The 18710-nt window shown below is 31.1% G+C and overlaps 1 long non-coding RNA gene across 1 annotated transcript; it reads left to right on the top strand.

Moving 5' to 3' along the window:
• The first annotated feature begins 2600 nt into the window (after window positions 1-2600).
• Window positions 2601-16862, top strand: LOC142331653 (uncharacterized). The gene is made up of 3 exons (XR_012758063.1): window positions 2601-4305; window positions 6059-6186; window positions 15634-16862. It is a non-coding gene; the product is annotated as an uncharacterized LOC142331653 (long non-coding RNA).
• The last annotated feature ends 1848 nt before the right edge of the window (window positions 16863-18710 follow it).

The raw sequence follows: 18710 nt of genomic DNA, 5'->3' as shown, positions 1-18710 counted from the left end.
TATATATATACACACACACACATACCAAGCTCATAATAACTAATAAGATTTTAAAAATGGATTTAAGTGAAATGGGAGAATTAAACTGATCATGATAATTCTGCTTCATTCTATCATTCACAGTATCAGTGCTACTGATAACTTAGATACTACTCCAACAAAGTATTCGTGAAAAAAAATATATTAACAATTTCACCATCAGAAACAGCATTACCATTTATAAATATATTTTTGATAGTTTATTTGTAATAGTAGACATAGCAGTATATTGTTTTATAATTCTCCACTATCTTTTGGCAGGTAATTCCCTCATTTTTAGAATATTGTTTTTTAGCCATAATCCACACTTCTATTTTTTTTCTTTGGTTGATCCCCAGCAATGCAATTTATAATTGAATTTTGAAGAGATCTGGCGGAGAACATCTACCTAGTGGAAAAAACTTCCTTATATGATAAAATTGTTTTAATGCATATAAACAAATATTTCTTCAAACTCTGTATATGCAAATCCCATGAATTTATCATCTACCATCTACCCAAGTATTTAATAAAATTCACCTGAGATATAACTTAACAGTTGCATTATACACAAACAAGCACAGTTCATCAGTTTTTCTATTTGACACTGTATAATTATTATTCCTTTATTTCTTTCTATATACCTATTACTAATAGTTTTGATTAGCCTAATCACATCTGTAATACCTCTATTCCTTGTAAATCTATTTTGTTTTATATATATAATCATGTGCTTCATTTTTTTTTTACTCAGTCGTTCTGTTGAAGAGGAGATTAAAAAAACACCAGCTTCTTGGGAAATTGAATCATGATTGTTTTAAGAAAAATATGACTACGTCCCACTGTTGTAGAACCCATTATGTAATTTTGTTATCTCCTAAAATCCTACTTTAAGATTTAATCAGTTCTGTTGATATAACTTGCAATTTTAGTTTTGCTGGTCCTACTTCAGGTTTTCATTTTATATGATCATTTGGCTTCCTTTTGAGCAGTGTTGTTACTTTATACATTTATTCCACCTTTCAGATATCTTTCCCTCTTTCTTGTCGCTTTACCATTTTTACTGGCAATTTCTTTAGTGTGTGTACCATTCCTATACTTATCCCATGTTACTGTTTATACATTTTATCACATTAGTTAGTACCATTATACTTTTTCTGAATTTTCTACGTACGAGTTGTATCAGAAAGCCATTTCTTCTTTGCTTTTGGTGTTGCTCTACTTAACTTATTATTCAGTTTTCTCCAAGGTCTCGTGTCTTCATCATATTTCTTATAAAACAAAGAAAAATGTAAAAGGCCAGTTGTATAATTTTCATTTTCAAGACTACTGCATTTGAAAAAGAGAATTGCCTCCAATGTTAAGCACATGGTGAAACAGAGCATACAATGGTAAACATTGAAGTCAATGTTTGAAGCAAATTTGAAACCAATGTTGAACACATTGTATGGCAGTGGCTTGATCATGACATGGATTCTAAATCCCAGAGCTATATATAATCACATTTTGAATAAAGGGGGTTGTTATAAAAGTATATAATGTATAAAATATACTAATGTTCTGTTAAAGCCTGGACATCTGAAAAATGAATAATGAAATAAACTTCAAAATAAATCCAAAAATCTCTTGCTTTATCGACATGAGTTAGAACAATGTTATTATTAGTTGTACAGCTGTGGTAAGAAGGATTCCTTTTACTGAGTGAAGAAAACAATAATTCTATTCTTCAAACAAAAATTGTAATTATTACATTTTCCCTTATTCATATCTAGATCACTTTGAATGCACCAATTAAATACACAATCTGCATCATCTCAAAACATAATGTAATTATTCGGTTCAAAAATGTGTACATTTGAATTCTTGATAACTAACTGATGACAAGTATTTGCAACTAATAAAAACAATAAAGTAATAATTACCATCATTTGTTTAAATTTATTATTTTGTAAAAATATGTTACTATATATATATTTTTTTGTTGTTTTTTTAGATATCTTTCAACAAATGGCTTCTCCAACCGTGATAAATGCAATAAACAACGTCATCCATCTTCGTTGGGATGTGTCTAGCTTCGACGAACTGTACCTACACAATACCTTGCTAAGATACAAACTCAACATCACTAACCATTTGAAGAGGGTAGTTATTTTGATGGCAACGTAAATTGGTAATTATAATGAAAGTAATTTTCTTATGTAAATATTCACAATTATATGTGTGTGTGTGTGTGTGTGTGTGTCTAGTTTAACAAATTGTTTTCTTTTATAGCAATAAATAAATAAAAAATTTGCAAACGTACTAATTTTTTTTTTGTTTTGTTTCTTTGCAGGTATATTGCTGCTAATGTGTCGTTGATGAAGCAGACACATCTCGAAGACATGGTGGAGACAACATCTACAACGTTATACTTACATGGAAAAACCAGAACCGTGATCAATCTGGAGGAGAACACCGACATTGTTGATGAACAGTGGATGGAGTCCGTCAAAAAAATCACTGAGACGTTGACGAAGTTCATCAACAACGGTAGCGGATGGGTAATGCATAAAATTGTTTATTTAGATCTAAATATTATTCATTACCATCCGCTACACGGTGCTTTTTCCTCCTTTATAAGTACTCCATCCAAATTAGTAAAAAGAGAGGCAATAATTAACGTAAAGAATCCACATGACCAGAAATGTTTCCTCTGGACTGTATTAGCATACCTCCATGACCAACCAGGTCGTAACTATCATCAGATTTGGTATCCTGTGTACGAGCGTGATATTAATATGACTGGGATATCATGCCCCGTAAAAGTAAGACATTGATCACTTCAGAGTGTTAAGTCCCACAATAAGCGTCAATGTTTACGGGTATGAGGAAGATAACGATCGTGTGTATCTGGTGCATGTTACCGAAAATCACAATCGTGTCAATTGCATACACCTATTGTTGCTTACAGGGGAGACGAGTGATAAATTTCATTACTGTCTGATTAATACCAAACCAGGTAAAAGCGGACTATCCTGTCTCCTTTCGGTTCTCACAAAGAGCTGCTGTAGCAGTAAATACTGTCCTTACTGTTTGCACCGCTTTAGTTCATCAGACCCACTTGTCGCTGCACGAAATCTAGACAAACATTTGATCGAGTGTAAGCGACACGGTGCAAAACGGGTAAGGCTACCCAACCCGAAAAACCAAAAGGAATGCATAATGAAATTTAGGGACTAAATTAAGCGTTGACTAAGTCAACGCTTCGCTTTCCTTATGTGGTGTATGCAGATTTTGAATCATTTGTACACCCGCTGGACACTGCCACCCCTAAACCAAACACTAGTTTTACCGATAAGGTAGCCCAACATCTTTCGTCCGGTTACGCATACGTAATCGTCGACGAGGAAGGACAGATTTTTGAAGGTCCTGTAGTCCACCGAGCGAGATCTGATGGTGAAAATATCGTTGAAAAGATGCTGGATGAATTGCTCGCACACGCTGATAGATTGCACAAAATAATGATTACCGAAAAACCGATTATGATGACACCCGAAGACATGGAAACATTTCAAAGGGCTACCGAGTGTTTTCTTTGTCATTGCGAGTTGAACGACGATCGTGTACGTCATCACCTGCATACCACAGGGCGGTTTCTCGGTGCACTATGTCAGTCTCATATTAGAGAAATTATGGCAGCATGCTTGGCAATTGGTAGTTGTCGCGAATGACTAGCCCGGAATATTGGGGACAGAGAGGAAGCGTTCTACAGTGTGGTGGGTATGGTCCATTGCCTCCATCCCCTAAAACGGCGATGTGTATTATATATTTGCGACCAAGAACGGCCTAAGGATGTTCCATCCTTAGCGACATCAACATCCACGGCGTTAATGGCACCACTACCACCTGCACCAACGCCAACACCAGCACCAGTACCAGCATCATCACCACCACCACCAACGTCACCATCAACACCTGCATCGCCGACCTCTGCGGAGGCGCCGACGTCACCACTGTCGCATACGCTGGCATATACACAACATCACCAACAACAAGGTGGTCTAGGCGAGGGGTGGCGCCACAGAAGGCGTATGGCCGAGGAGTAGCACATCGGCTATCACTTCCCACAAGAAGTGACTACACGGACGACGACATCTGCCCTACATGTTTGACAGATAGGGTAGATGTAGCGTTACAACCTTGTAGCCATCGCTTCTGTGAAGCGTGTGCTACAGGAATCCTGATGGATTCTGAACGACGTGTACTATGTCGGCTTACGTCATTTTCATATAGACTTCTTAGAAGCGGGTATGTATTAGTATATTTTTTTTTTTGTATTTATAATTCATGTTTTATATATATTGTATTTACTTGTAGCTGTTGATGATGAGGGATTAGGACGAGTGAGGGGGTAACTGTGATGATGACAAAGGGGGACCGGTCACATATTGCATATATATATATATAGTACATCCTAAAGTGTGACATTATTCACTTGTTACTACACTGTCTAAAATGCCTGCTCCAACGTTAGCATATCTTTCATGGGTGGCGATAATAAGCAGTTATTTACGATCACCACCATAAACGAAGGAGGAGTAGGAGAAGGAAATGAAAGATATGCTTGGACATATCCTCGATCGCCCAAGACGACACTGGGCCAAGGTTGTGGGTGACCGAGCAGACTTGGTATGATCACGGCTTCTGGGGATTATATTTATCCCCAGAAACCATCTCGGTTGTAATACAATTTTTTTTTATGTCTGTAGTGACAGAGTAGATAAGTTGGTACTGTTGAGCAAATCGTCTCCCGAAGGTTGGCGTATACGTATACCTTATTACAATGTACGTCCTCCATGGGAACTACTTGGTCGTCAGGATCAAATACGTCTTAGTACTGGACGTCATACTGTCACATCGCGTTACATAAAAAATCTGTGGAAGAGACCGAGACACCTGTGGTCTAGTGACAGTGAGTAAGTAGATAATTTTTTTTTTTTTTTGTTAAAATGGGATACAAGAAATACAAATCAATTCAATTAAGAATAGTTTTTTAATTTTTTTTTTAATTTATACATTACATACTTAATTTAAAAAATCTATTTACATTATACATATTACATTCTTCTTTTTTTTAAATATATAACATTTTTTTACATATATATTACATTCTTTTCTAAAATGATATAACTTTTTTTTTGCGTATATATTATTACATTTATTTACATTACTTTTTTTAAAATTATATAATATTTTTTTATGTATATATTACATCTATTTACATTAATTTTTTAAATTTATATAAAATACATTAAATTTTGTTTGTAAAAAAAAAAGAGAAACAATAATTAAAATAAATAGTCGTGACCATGGGATATAAGGAACTCGTTTTCGATTCTTGGTCTCTTTTTTTGGTTGTGTTATCGGTGGTGTGGGGCGTTTTACGTTTAGTTTTGTTTAAACTGTAATGACCGTATGAAACTGTGTTTATCTTGTTTTGTAAAATGAATCGTTTGTCGTCGTAAGGTGAAAGCGACTTCTTAGACTGATTAATGGAATGGATATTGATAGTAAGATATTGTATTGATCAGATATAAGATCAGAATTCAAAATCTTAGCTAACATTATCGCTAAAGGTAAATTATATTTGTCGCTATGAAAAATTTCATCATAAACAATATTGACACTAATGTTTGTATGATTAGAAAAAACTGAATCAGAAGATTTACTGCTTAACAAAAGATTTACAGTTTAACAAATTATTTGATTGAAAAATATTATAATTTATAGAAAAATCTGTAATTGAAGTAGCAGCAATTTTAACATTTAAATTTGGTGTAAGCAAAAGGGTTCTAGGGTTTCCCATATAAAACCCCAAAACTTACCTGAATTACTATTATGAACTGAATTATTATTATGTAATAATAATAATTCAGTTTTGGCTGAACCGTTAATGTATGTGGTAAGTGAATTAGAGATACAAATTAGTTTTATTTTATAAATTATGCACGAAATCATAAACTTTTACTTTGTAGCATTCATTTTTTATTTTGTGTTGCAGCAAACAGATTTAGTACAACTGAAAAAGGAACGGCTGGACATTATGACCGGTGATTTTGAAAAAGATCTTTAGCAATTGCAGAGACGGACTTAGTGAAATCAGAAAATGTAAAAGTTGAAAATGAAGTGGTAAGGATATTAGATTTTGCATACAGCAGAATACCAATTAACTACATGGACCTTTGCAAGGCCAAATCTGAATAACTAGAAAAGATAATTTAAAAAAGTTTACTATATATATATATATATATATATATAGGCTGTTTTCAAAATTAGGTTACTATATGTTTTCGGATTGTACTTGTAAAACTAAACATAAAATATCCTTAGGAAAAATGATGATTTCTCCGTCGTTCTCCCCGTGTCTGCCATTTTACTTTTATATAAAAATTTATATCAAGTTTGGATAGATGAATTACATAAATATTTGTTAAGCGTCTTGGTAATAAAGTTTTAAAATTAACAAAAAATCAGGAATTAAATACCATTGCAAATTAAAAATGGCGGCCTTGTTATTTTTCAATCTCTTATATCTCTGTAAATATTAGTTTTATAAAAATTTATGTTATTTTCTAAAATATTAAGTTTTTTATTTTGAACAAAATGGCATTTTATTTTTTTTTTAATTTGTTAACAAATAGCCAAGTTGTGGCAGAAAATTGATGTAATTTTATGTCTGTTTTCATGTCCTCCACTTTATGTTCAATTCAATTAAATATTAATCATTTTTATTATTAATTCTATTATTATAAATTAGTATCAAATTAAATAATAATTTTTTCACAATAAGATTGATATTAAATAATAATAAAGTAATTGATATTAATTTTTCACTTTTGAATAATTTTACACAGCACCTATTACTGTTGATCATGTTAATAATATAAAAATGAAGCTTCTTTCAACCGAAATGGTGTTCAAAACTATCACAACCAGCGTATCTGGAGCGACAAGAAATCCTCATGACACCTTCTAAAGTAGCCATCAACAAAGATTTTCCCTGAACATATGGGCAGGTATTTTTAATGAATATCTTTTGGATCCTGTCTTTCTACCAAATTGTTTAAATGGAGAAAATTATCTTGCTCATTTGACTGAAAATCTTCAACATTTTTGGAAGACCTACCAGTACAATTAAGAGGAAGTATGTGGTTTCACCATGATGGAGCTCCAGCACATTTCAGTGAGTTGGTATCAGATTTCCTGCTTGAAACTTTCTAGAAAAATGGATAAGCGCGGAGGGCCAATGCCCTGGCCTGCCTGATCACCTGACGTAAACCCTTTTGACTTCTACCTGTGGAGCCATTTGAAACATATTATTGTTTATTCAACTCAACGTTGAGGATCTTCAACAAAGTATCCAAAATGAATTTCAAGAAATTACAAATATTCCCAGAATTTTTGAATGATTGATAAAAAATATTCCTATTGAAGCAAAGATTTGTTTGAATAATTTAGATTTTTCAAATAATGTACTAGTTTTTTTTTAGGTTGCCTTTCTTCTTTCTTTTTGCTGTTTAGCCTCTGGGAATTGCCATTCAGGTATTACTTCAGAGAATGAATGAAGATGATATGTATGAGTGTAAGTGAAGTGTAGTCTTATATAGTCTCAGTTCGACCATCCATGAGATATGTGGTTAATTGAAAACAAACTACTAAAGAACACCGGTATCCATGAACTAGTATTCAAGTCCGTGTAAAAGTAACTGCCTTTACTAGGACTTGAACACTGGAACTTTCGACTTCCAAATCAGCTGATTCAGGAAGACTTATTTACCACTAAACCAACCCAGTGGGTTAAGTTGCTTTGTCTGGATTTAAGCAGTCTAGTTAGGTGGACATTTGGAAAATTGGAAAATCCCACTGTATTATCTTTTCTATCTAATATGTAAATATTTGGATTACATAAATACACCTCTTAACTATATATATATATATTATATATATATATATATTTTGATTTAGTGGTTAACTCGTGCCAAATCAGTTGTTTACCAACTGATTTTTGAAGTCAAAGTTTCTCAGGTTCAAATCCTAGTAAAGTTAGTTGTTTTATACAGATTTAAAAACTAAACCGTGGATACCGATGTACTTTGGTGGTTGGGATTCAGTTAACCATACATCTCATGAATGGTACACCTATGAGTGTACCATTGTTGTACACTTATGAGTGAGTGTACACATTGTTTACATATCATCCTCATCTCATTGGGCCATGGTGGGGTAGTTTTATAGTTCACAATAAAACATAGTGCATATACATTAAGAGAGTAATATATATGTATATATATTTTTAATAACCTTTGACAACATTTGGAACTATTGCCTTCTTTCCTTTACATATTACTTCTACACAGTCTAATTTGTGTTTAGTTGTCAAACACAAGACATCTTGATAATCTTCACTTAAACAGCATCATTTTTCCCGCCTTACACCCTGCACAAATTTCATTTTTATTTTATTTCTTTTGCAATATATCTTTTTGAATACTATGCCTGTATTTTCTGACATTACCCATAAGTCAATATTTTGCTCAATAATAATGGTCAGTGTAAATACAGTAACCTTTCTCTAACAGGTTACTAGGTTGTAAAAAGATTTATAACAATATTAGTATTGTAGGCATGATGAGGGTTTTTTTTACAATTTCTGTATCTGCACCAACATAAACTAGCAAGTTTTATATATATATAAAACCAGTTACTGACTCTGAAATAACATGTCTTAATGCCAGTGTGTGCCCTTTTTATTCTAATAAACTGAATGAAGTTTAGCCTACTTTTCCAATAAAGTTTCATCAATCACTAAATTTTTTTTTTGTGTATATACTTCTTTGAATCAGTTAACAAAGTAGTCAATAATTGGTTTTATTTTTTGGAGATGTGTTAGTATTGTTACCGTCAGTAAAATGGAGGAAACACGACAGAAGTTTAACTCTTACGGAATAAAAATTTTCAAAATCCAAGAGTAGGTTTGCTAGGCATCATTTCTCCTGCCACCATCCCTTTTGGTCGCCCTAAAGCATAAGACTGAATGTCTGTGCCACAAAAAGCTACTAAGCCTTAAAACAGTTTAGCAACCAGTGTCCTAACTAGCTTCTAGAGATAACCTAAAAGCATGAGTGAAATAAGCGTGGTATCATACACCACTCCCACCGCCCACTTGTCATATATCACTAAAATGGGTAGATGCACCCCATCAGTTACTAAAACATATATGACTACCAATATTTAAATTTATCTCGTCAAAGACAGTAATTTGCTGCCATACCTGCACTACTATACAGTCATTTGATCGGAAACTCTATGTTCAAATGAACGTCTGACATTTGACAACAAACTTTTTTATAGACAAAAAAAGTCTTTTGGCCATTCAAATACAGAAAAGAAAACACAATAATGAACTTTACATGAACATGGAGAAAATATCAGATTTAATCAGAAAAAGAAGAATGTTCATGTTATGTTCATCTACAAAGAATGAACCCTAACAGGCTATTTATACACTTTAAAAATGTAAAAACTAATAACTGAAAAAGGCAGAAGAAATGAAAATAACACAAGAGACATCAAAGAACATTTTCTCTGAGAAAAAAACCATCTCAAATTTGCACAGTTTAGTGTTTTTGTAGATGTTAATGGCAAATTAAAAGGTTTCTTGTGTATTGTACTAATAAAAAAAATCACAACCTCTCAAAAATCATGAAAAACCATTAAAAGCAATATCATTGTGACTCACTAAATGAGTGCTCCAAGGGGTTCTTATCTTCTTGGCACTTTAATTTTTTTATACTTATTACTGTAGTTGAAATAAATTTGTTTGAATCATTCAACTACAGCGTTCATGTTATAACAGGCACTTGAAGTCATTTCCAGTCATCAGAAAAATTCCTGTTGCAACATGCTCATTTAACTTTGCAGTTACAGACTCGTTAGTCTGACATTAGTTAGTGACATTAGTTAGACATTACTTCATCAATCTTGGACCAGATTTCAAATTAGAGTTCAATGTGTCTGAGCGTTTGGTTTACTACAGAATTAGATAATGAGTAAGGCATTTAACCGGAGTTAGGTAAAAGACACAAAACAGGAATTAGTAACAACACAATTAAAAAAGTTGTGTTATTTTATGAAGATGACAATAATAGCTGTTTCCTGGTAAAAAGAAATAAGTTAGCAAGTGTTTTGATGGTGTCAAAGTGCATAAGCAAAAGCACGTTGTTCTGATAAACTTAAATGAATTGTATGTCCCCTTTAAAAGTGAAAACCCTGAGGGAATAATTGGGAGATCAAAGTTCTGCGAACTTTGTCCAAAATGGTTTATCTTGGATGGTGCATTCGGGACTCACATAGTTTGTGTCTGCTTCCACCACCAGAACATCAAATTGGTGATCCCAAAGTTAATGTTGATTATAAGAACTTAGTAGACGTCTTTGTTTGTGACAAGGATAACTGTGACTGTATAATGAATGTGTGCACCTAATGTGTATGTAACCAGGCAGTGTTTGACATGCTCAAATTTTCCAAAGAGTATAATGTGTTGCCAGAAACAATAATGTACAGACAGGGGGTAACATCTAATAGGGCAGGCATGATTAACTGTTCCTCAGACCAAAGATGAGTTTCGAATCATTAGTAGAAAAATTGGAAAAGCTGAAAACTCACCACTTTGTGTCAAAATCTCAAGCTCAGTTTTCAAAAAGAAAAAAAAATCAGAGTTAGGTGAAAAAAATCAGAGTTAGGTGCAGTTTTCTGCAGTCTGCCACACCACCATGTGTGGTGTGGCAGACTGCAGAAAACTTTTCATTTCTTATTCAAGATGAGATACAAAGCTTCTATTGGGTCAACAACCAAGCCACAGTTCACCCTTTTATGGTTTGTTTTAAGAAAAATAATGTATTAACAGACCATATCAAGGAAGTACATCAGAACATTAAAAACTCATCAGTTTTACTGATGGTGCTTCAAGTCAGTATAAAAAGAAAAAGAATTTTGCTAATTTGTGTTGTCACAAAAAAGACTGACCTTGAAGCTGAATGGCACTTCTTTGAATCATTCCATGGAAAAAATGCCTGTGATGGTGTGGGTGGAACAACAAAACGAGGTGGCTAAGGCAAGCCTGCAAAGGCCATTAAACAGTCAGATACTAAACGTTGATGAAATTTATTCATTTTGTAATCACAAGCTGAAAAACATCAAGTATTTTTTTATTAAATCAGATGAGATTTCAGAAACTCTAAAAAACAATTTTGAGTACTGTGAAAGAGTTGTTGGTACTAGAAGTTACCACAGGTATGTTCCTGTGTCAGAAGGCGTTGTAAGATCTTACTTTATTTCAAACTCCAAGGACTATGAAGACCATCCTGTGTCAAGTATTGTATCACTTTCACTTAAATAAAAAGATGCTATTACTTGTGTGTATGACAATCAATGGTGGATAGGAGAAATGGTAGTTATTAGCTTTGAAAATGATAATGTTAGGTTCATTTTTTCCACCCAGCTGGACCACGTACATAATTTCAAAAGTCTCAACAAGACAAAGTGTGGGTACTGATCTGTAAAGTCCTGAGAAAGTTGACATCACTTGAACTGTGTGACGCGTCGTTCTCACACAATTTCAAGAGAATTATCAGAGGAGATCACAGCTGTTGGTTAACCACACTAAATAATAAACTTTCATTGCTACAAAAACAGGCTATTTCATTGAAGAATAATTAAACTTGTGCTATAATTTATTTTTTCTTTGATAGTGTTTACAAAAATAAACCAGTATAAAAATAAAAATCCTTGAAAAAAAATGTAGACTAATCATTGAAATCAGTTCTTTGGGTAAGTTTTGTAAGCATTTTTGAATCAAAATTGTATTAGGTTACTGGTATTGAGTTAAATTATCATTAAATTATGACTTATTAATATTTTAAAAATATTGAAAACATCAACTTCAACAACTTAGGGGCTAAATATAAAGTGCAAAGAAGACAAGAAACCCCCTGGAGCACTTATTTAGTAAGTGAAAGTAGTATCGCTTTTAACAGGCTTTTCATGATTTTTGAGAAGATAAAACTTTATTGGTATAATACACAAGAAACTTTTTTATTTTCGATAAACATCTACAAACACACTGCAAGTTGTGCAAATTTGAAATTTTTATCACCAGCCCCATCAGAGTTAGAGCAAAAATTTGAATTTAAAAAAAAAAATTAGTTTTCAAAAACTCATAAAAATTTAGGGGTAAGTATATTACTAACATAGGGGTAAACTACTAACATATACCTACATATAAAAAAAATAATTCAAACTCTGTATGCTATCCCTGGCTCTTGAAAAAAAATTACCAGAAGTGAAATTTCACTGTTTTCATTTTCAAATTTATTGGTATATTTCTCATAGAAAGAAGAGAGATAGGTAAATAAACCACTGGACCAATCTTTTACCTTGAGAAAATATGATTAAATTGTTGTTTGTTTTATCCTTTCAGGTCTGTTAGTTTTGTTAATATCTCACCTCCTAGCTGGTATAGTTTTTGCAAAAATTTTTCTTTTCATGTAATTAATATATATTCTAAATATGAGCCAAATTGGACCATAAATACAACTTTTTGAAATATCTCGACCCCAGCTCCACCAAGCAGGTCCAAACTAATTCAGAAAATTTTGCAGGTGTGCACACAAACAACTCACCAAAGTTTCATCACACTCGAATGAATGGTATAGGAGCGCATACGGGACAAACAAACAAACATTCATTTTTATATATAATAAATATATATATTTTGAAAATCAGACTGTTAGGGTCCTAACAAAAACTGTTACTTGCAGAGATATTATAAGACACCATTTTGCACCTCCCTAAACAGTGCTGCAGGGCACCCTGTTTGTTACCAGTTGATGGTTGGTCTAGCCTCCCATAAGGTGCTCATATACGTCACGTGCAGTCCCCACAGGAAGATTAGTGTTAAGTAGAAATTTATAAAATTTATTTAATATTACTCATACTATTTTTGTAATATTATTTAATCGAATGATATGAATCATTCAGTTCAAACCCAGCTCACACAGTAATAGAGACTCTTAGTTCATTAATTCAATTCATTAAAGTTTGTGCTTCAACCTGCAAATCTAAACTGCTAAATACATGTACTCATTTTTTTTTTTTTTTGAGATCGGAAAAATATCTAAAAACCTTCTCAGTAATGATGAGAAACGGGTTTAAAATTTGGGTGCGATTGATCAAGTATTTTTTTTTTTGTTTATCCCAAACAAACAAAAACCTTCTTCCACTTTATATAATAGCATAGATATTAGCTGCAGAGCTGCATGCCCTCCGCAGCTAGGTCCTCCAGGCAGGTGGCATCTCGGATAGAAGTCCAAAATTGATTACCTCTTTTGTAAAAATATTTTTTTTTGAATGATGAAAATTGATATAACAAAAGTTAAATTAGAAATTTAACTCTAGAAATTGATACTAACAAATCGGGATTTTCCGTTAGTGAATGGTACATTCTGGTGCCTACTTTTTTGTTATAGTTCATTTTTTTATGAAAAAAACAATCGCTTAAATAAAAAATATATTATTAATATAAGAGTATATTTCCCATATATAACTAGTATACACCTAAACCATCATGAGACATGTACTAACGAATCGGGAATTTCCGCTAGTGATCGGTACATTCCGGTGCTAAGCTAGGGGTGATGGACATACACAGACAGACACACATACAAATGTCCTTTATTAGGGTAGGATAGATAGGAAGTGTTTCAATAAATACTGCTTTTTTGAGGTGAAGCTTAATTCTAAGAATATATATTAAATTAATTTTAAGTTCATCAAAAAAAGTTTTAATTTGAAAGTATTTTTAAAAAATTTACAGATTGCTGGCATGCAGAAATAAGAAATTTGAATGGAAAATCTCATACATAACCCAGTTTATGTATGAGATTTTCCATAGCTGTTTTTAACATATGAATAGATGGTGTCTTTATCTACTTTATGTATTCATTCAGAATAAATAAATTTTGCTGCTTTTGTGAAATTAAATACTAATTTTCTTACCATTAAACTATTAAAATCCAATATCTTCATCATCCACGTACCATCTAATTCATAAACTATCTACAATATCAACTTTGCTCATCATAAAGTTCTTGTTTAGCTAGTAATAATTATTATTACTTTAATAAGAGTAATAATTATTAAACATCAATTCTCAAAATTGAATATTTTCTGGATCTGTGGAAAGTAGCCGAAACCAGTCAAACTAGGTGAACTACCTAATGATATAACATCATAATGGTCGATTAGCATGCAAGGTGTGTGGCGGTAACAGTCGTGCTAGACACAAACAACATAATAGATGTCATGTTCAATAGAGTTGTGAAGTGGCGGGTGATGTCTGTTTTTTTACTCCATATTGCTGGATTTTGGAATTGAAATCTTTTGGGTTCATGGTAGTTTAATATTTTTTTGAAATACTTCTAATAATTTTGTAATTACGTTTGTTTTTAAAGCCTAGTTTTCCATTTTTATTCTCAACCAAAGGGTGGGTAATTTGTATTTGGTAAGTTTTTAAATATTTGTAAGTGTGATAAATGTTTAACTTCATTTATTACAAATAGACGGCCAAAAACCCAATGAAACCCATGAATACAAATTCACAAGTACATAACAAAGTAAAGATATCATTTTTATTAGCATATTTAAAAAAATCATTGGAGTCATTAGATAGATTCCTTAACTTTAACAGTATAATTAAAAAATAAATCCTTATGACTTAGAATATTACATATACATTGTTCTTAAATTATTCTTAATAATAAGTAGATCTGTATTGTTTTTGAAGCTTATGGAAGTTTTATTAATAATTGTGATAATAAGTTCACTAGAGCACCACTTTGAAAATTACATTTTTTTATAAGTATTTTTGGTATATCACTATCTACAATTATTAATACGTAGTTGCAATTCCTCAAAAAAATTTCTATATTAATGATTAATATCAAATCTTAGTCAGGCATGGCAATTTTGATGTGCTACAAAATTTATTTTCCATGTTCCATACACAAACTTCAAGATTATGTGGCAAAATAAAAAATAAATATTTACAATCAAATTCTTGTTTAGTAAGTGTTGAGTGTTAGAAAATTAATATTTTTATATCTGGTGAGAATTTATGAAGTATAAGATTAGAATCCAAAATCTTAGTTAACGTTATCGAAAGTTAAATGATATTTATCACAATAAAAAATTTCACCATAAGCAGTATTAACACTAATGTCAGTAAGATTAGAAAAAACAAAATCATGAGAATTACCACAAGAATTTTAACAAATTATTTGATTGTAAAACATTACAATTTGTAAAAAAAATCTGTAAGGTGAGTTGCAGCATTTTTTTATAACATTTAGCAAAACCTGACATATTAAAGTCACCTAATAATAATAGTAATAATTTAACTATGGCTGCAATATTTATGTGTGTGGTAAGCAAATTAGACATACTTTTTATTTTATAAATTACACAAAAAATCATAAACCTATTTACTTTGTAGCATTCATTTTTTGCTTTTTATTACAGCAAGTAGATTTACTATAACTGGAAGAGGAGCTGCTTGATATTAGTAATGGTGATATCAAAAAAGATCCTTTAGCAATTGAAGAGACTACTTAGTTGAATCAAAAAATTTTAAACTTGAAAATGATGTGGTAAGGGTATTAGATTTTGCATACAGTGGAACACCAATTATCTAGATGGACCTTTGCAAGGCCAAATCTGGATAATTGAAAAGGACTATTTAAAAAAAGGTTTACTTAGTAAGTCATATACTGCACATATCATTCCAATATTTTATGGATAAGACACTATGTAAAAAAAATAAAAGTATTTTAGTAAAATAAAAAAAATAAATAAATGTATTTAGTAAAATTAAAAAGACCTTTGGAACGTATGTGCAATGTAAGATCAGTGTGTAGACATTTGCTTTTATAATTAGTTTTACAAATGCCAAAATACATACATGTTTTTGCTAAATGAATTGAAAAATATTAAATAAAAAACTCAGCAAAATTAAGATCTACAAAAAAAATTTCTATTTAAACAAAGATTTATTTGAATAGTATTTAAATTTTTCAAATAGTGTATTAGTTTTTTTTTTAAGTTGCTTATTCTGGATTTAAGCAGTCCAGTTAGTTGGACATCTGGAGAATTGGTGTCCTAGTGATATCTTTTCAACTGCTATGGTCATTAACCCCAAATTTTCATCATTATTATTATTATTATTATTTTAATTAATCATCAACAAACTGGCCACTGTGCCAAATAACTTCAAATAACAAAAAAAATAATCATCAACACAGTAATAGAAACCTAAAAAACTATATGAAAAGTTGACCTTCCCGGGATCCCACATCATCAGTCTGTAAAAGACTATTCTTTGTTTACATATAATCATCTAATTGGGCCATGGTGAACTATGTTTATATGATGATGACTGAAGGATGTAAATATATATCTATGTATTATTTTTCTCACAATTGAAAAAGATATAAAAAACAAAAAAATGTCTGCAGAAGACATTTCATGTATATCTTTGCTAAACTAATAAATCTTATTTCTTCTACATTTATATGTAGCAGAGCGAACAAAAAAAAACTTCTTACTGAAATAGATGAGTGGATAAATGACAAATAATGTTTATGAATTACTATTCTTAATATGTTTTTGTCATCCTGTGTAAATGATACATAATTAGTTAATTTTGTAATCCAATCTTAATAATGTTTGTTTTTTTTACATAAAATCCTGTAACAGAGCTAATCAAAACTAAGAAAGGCATACTTATTAAGGGTAAATCTATAATTATAATTATAGACATAATATTAATACTAAGATTATTTAGCTTTTTTTTTTTTTGTATTATTTAAGTTGTTACAAAATAGTGTTAACATAAAAGATATAACAATATTCATTTTACTACCAATTTATACAATATACTAAGCATAAAAGTGTATGGCAATGTAAATATTATTTACGTCATCTTCATATTGTATCTTTTACCTATTACCAAATCCAGAATGTTGAATCTTAATGTGCAAGTATGGGTGGTCATTTGTTATTTATTTGTTAATTATTTTTTCATTTTTCTAAGATAGTATAAATTTTAATTAACTCTTTAACAATTAATCTTTTTTTTGTTTATAAGAACTTTCATTTATTTATGTAGGAACTTATAGTTACTACTGTTTTTTTAAACATAATTTTAATTCTTATATTCTCTTATTAGAAATATTTAAAGTATCTCATGCTTGCGCACAGTTTATCCTTTGCAGGTATTATGTTTCCTAATTAAATATTGTAATTTTTTCTTTTATTTTATATTTTATACAAGGGAAATAAAGGTTTACACATTCTTTCATATACAATACAAATAAACGCTTTACTCTAAAAGCTGCTAATAAATTATTTTTTATGAAAATAGTTTAGACATATTGTCGTGTGTTGCGGCTTGATCAGAATATTGAGAGGTTGACAATTTGGAATATTTATATAATAATAGTTGTTAAGTTGTAGAGCGAGCATGGACTGTATTTTGAGATGATGAAAAAGCTAAAACATATTCTTCTTGAATAATTAAATTTTATCTGTCACATTAGACATTTTTTTAATATTGAGAAATACAAGTCACATTAGATTGATGAATAAATGACACATTAGTCAGAATAATACCACTGAACATTATCAATAAAAACTATAAGCCACATTAGACTTTAAACTACTAAATAAAACTAGTCACATTAGACTACGAATGAAATGTTATATTAAACAAATCATGACCACACTGAGCAGGATCCGGCTCTCGAATGGTCACATTAGACCTGTTAGTCACCTTAGACTAAATATACATGACCGCACCTGGCGGGAGTCTCGACTGGAATGATCATACGAGACTAACTCGCCAGCCAGCACTAGTAGATGCTAGAGTGTAGCACCAGCCAGCTCAACATGAAACGGAACAATAGTTTATTGGTTTAAAATGTTCATAATTACAACCAGACAGATTAATAATAATAACAGTGGTGATAAATACAATAATGATGATGATAGTAATAATAATAAGTGACAATAATAAAACAGTTAATGAACGTAAATATTAATATAGTAATTACTACCACAGTAATAATCAGGATAATAGTAGTAAACGGTTTTAATATTACATGTCAATAACAACACATCAAACAATTAATAGATAACATAATCAAAACAGTATATATGACATAAAAATAGAGCATAATGCATAACGTAATCAACAAAGAATAACAATCATAATATTACATATCAAATAATGATAAATCTCAGTAGTAAATAATAAATACAGATTATACACAAGACAGAGTTTAAAAATAAATAATCGTCCAGAATTTATTCCAGGTAGAAAAATAGAAAACTAGAATTCAGATACATTAACAAAAGACACTGCTAGTCTTAACCCTTTTTAACCACTAGTCTTATATTAACAAACAATCATTTAAAGTTCATTTGCAAATACCTTTGCTGTCTTCCCTAACAGTTTATGAATGAAATTTATTGCATTATTTCTTTCATTTATAGTTTTACTGTAACTCACCGATAGTATTTCCTGTTTACTGGAATTACAT

Source organism: Lycorma delicatula, chromosome 10, assembly GCF_047948215.1.
Source record: "Lycorma delicatula isolate Av1 chromosome 10, ASM4794821v1, whole genome shotgun sequence".
Lineage (NCBI taxonomy): Eukaryota > Metazoa > Arthropoda > Insecta > Hemiptera > Fulgoridae > Lycorma > Lycorma delicatula.
This window is presented reverse-complemented; position numbering and strand designations above follow the sequence as displayed.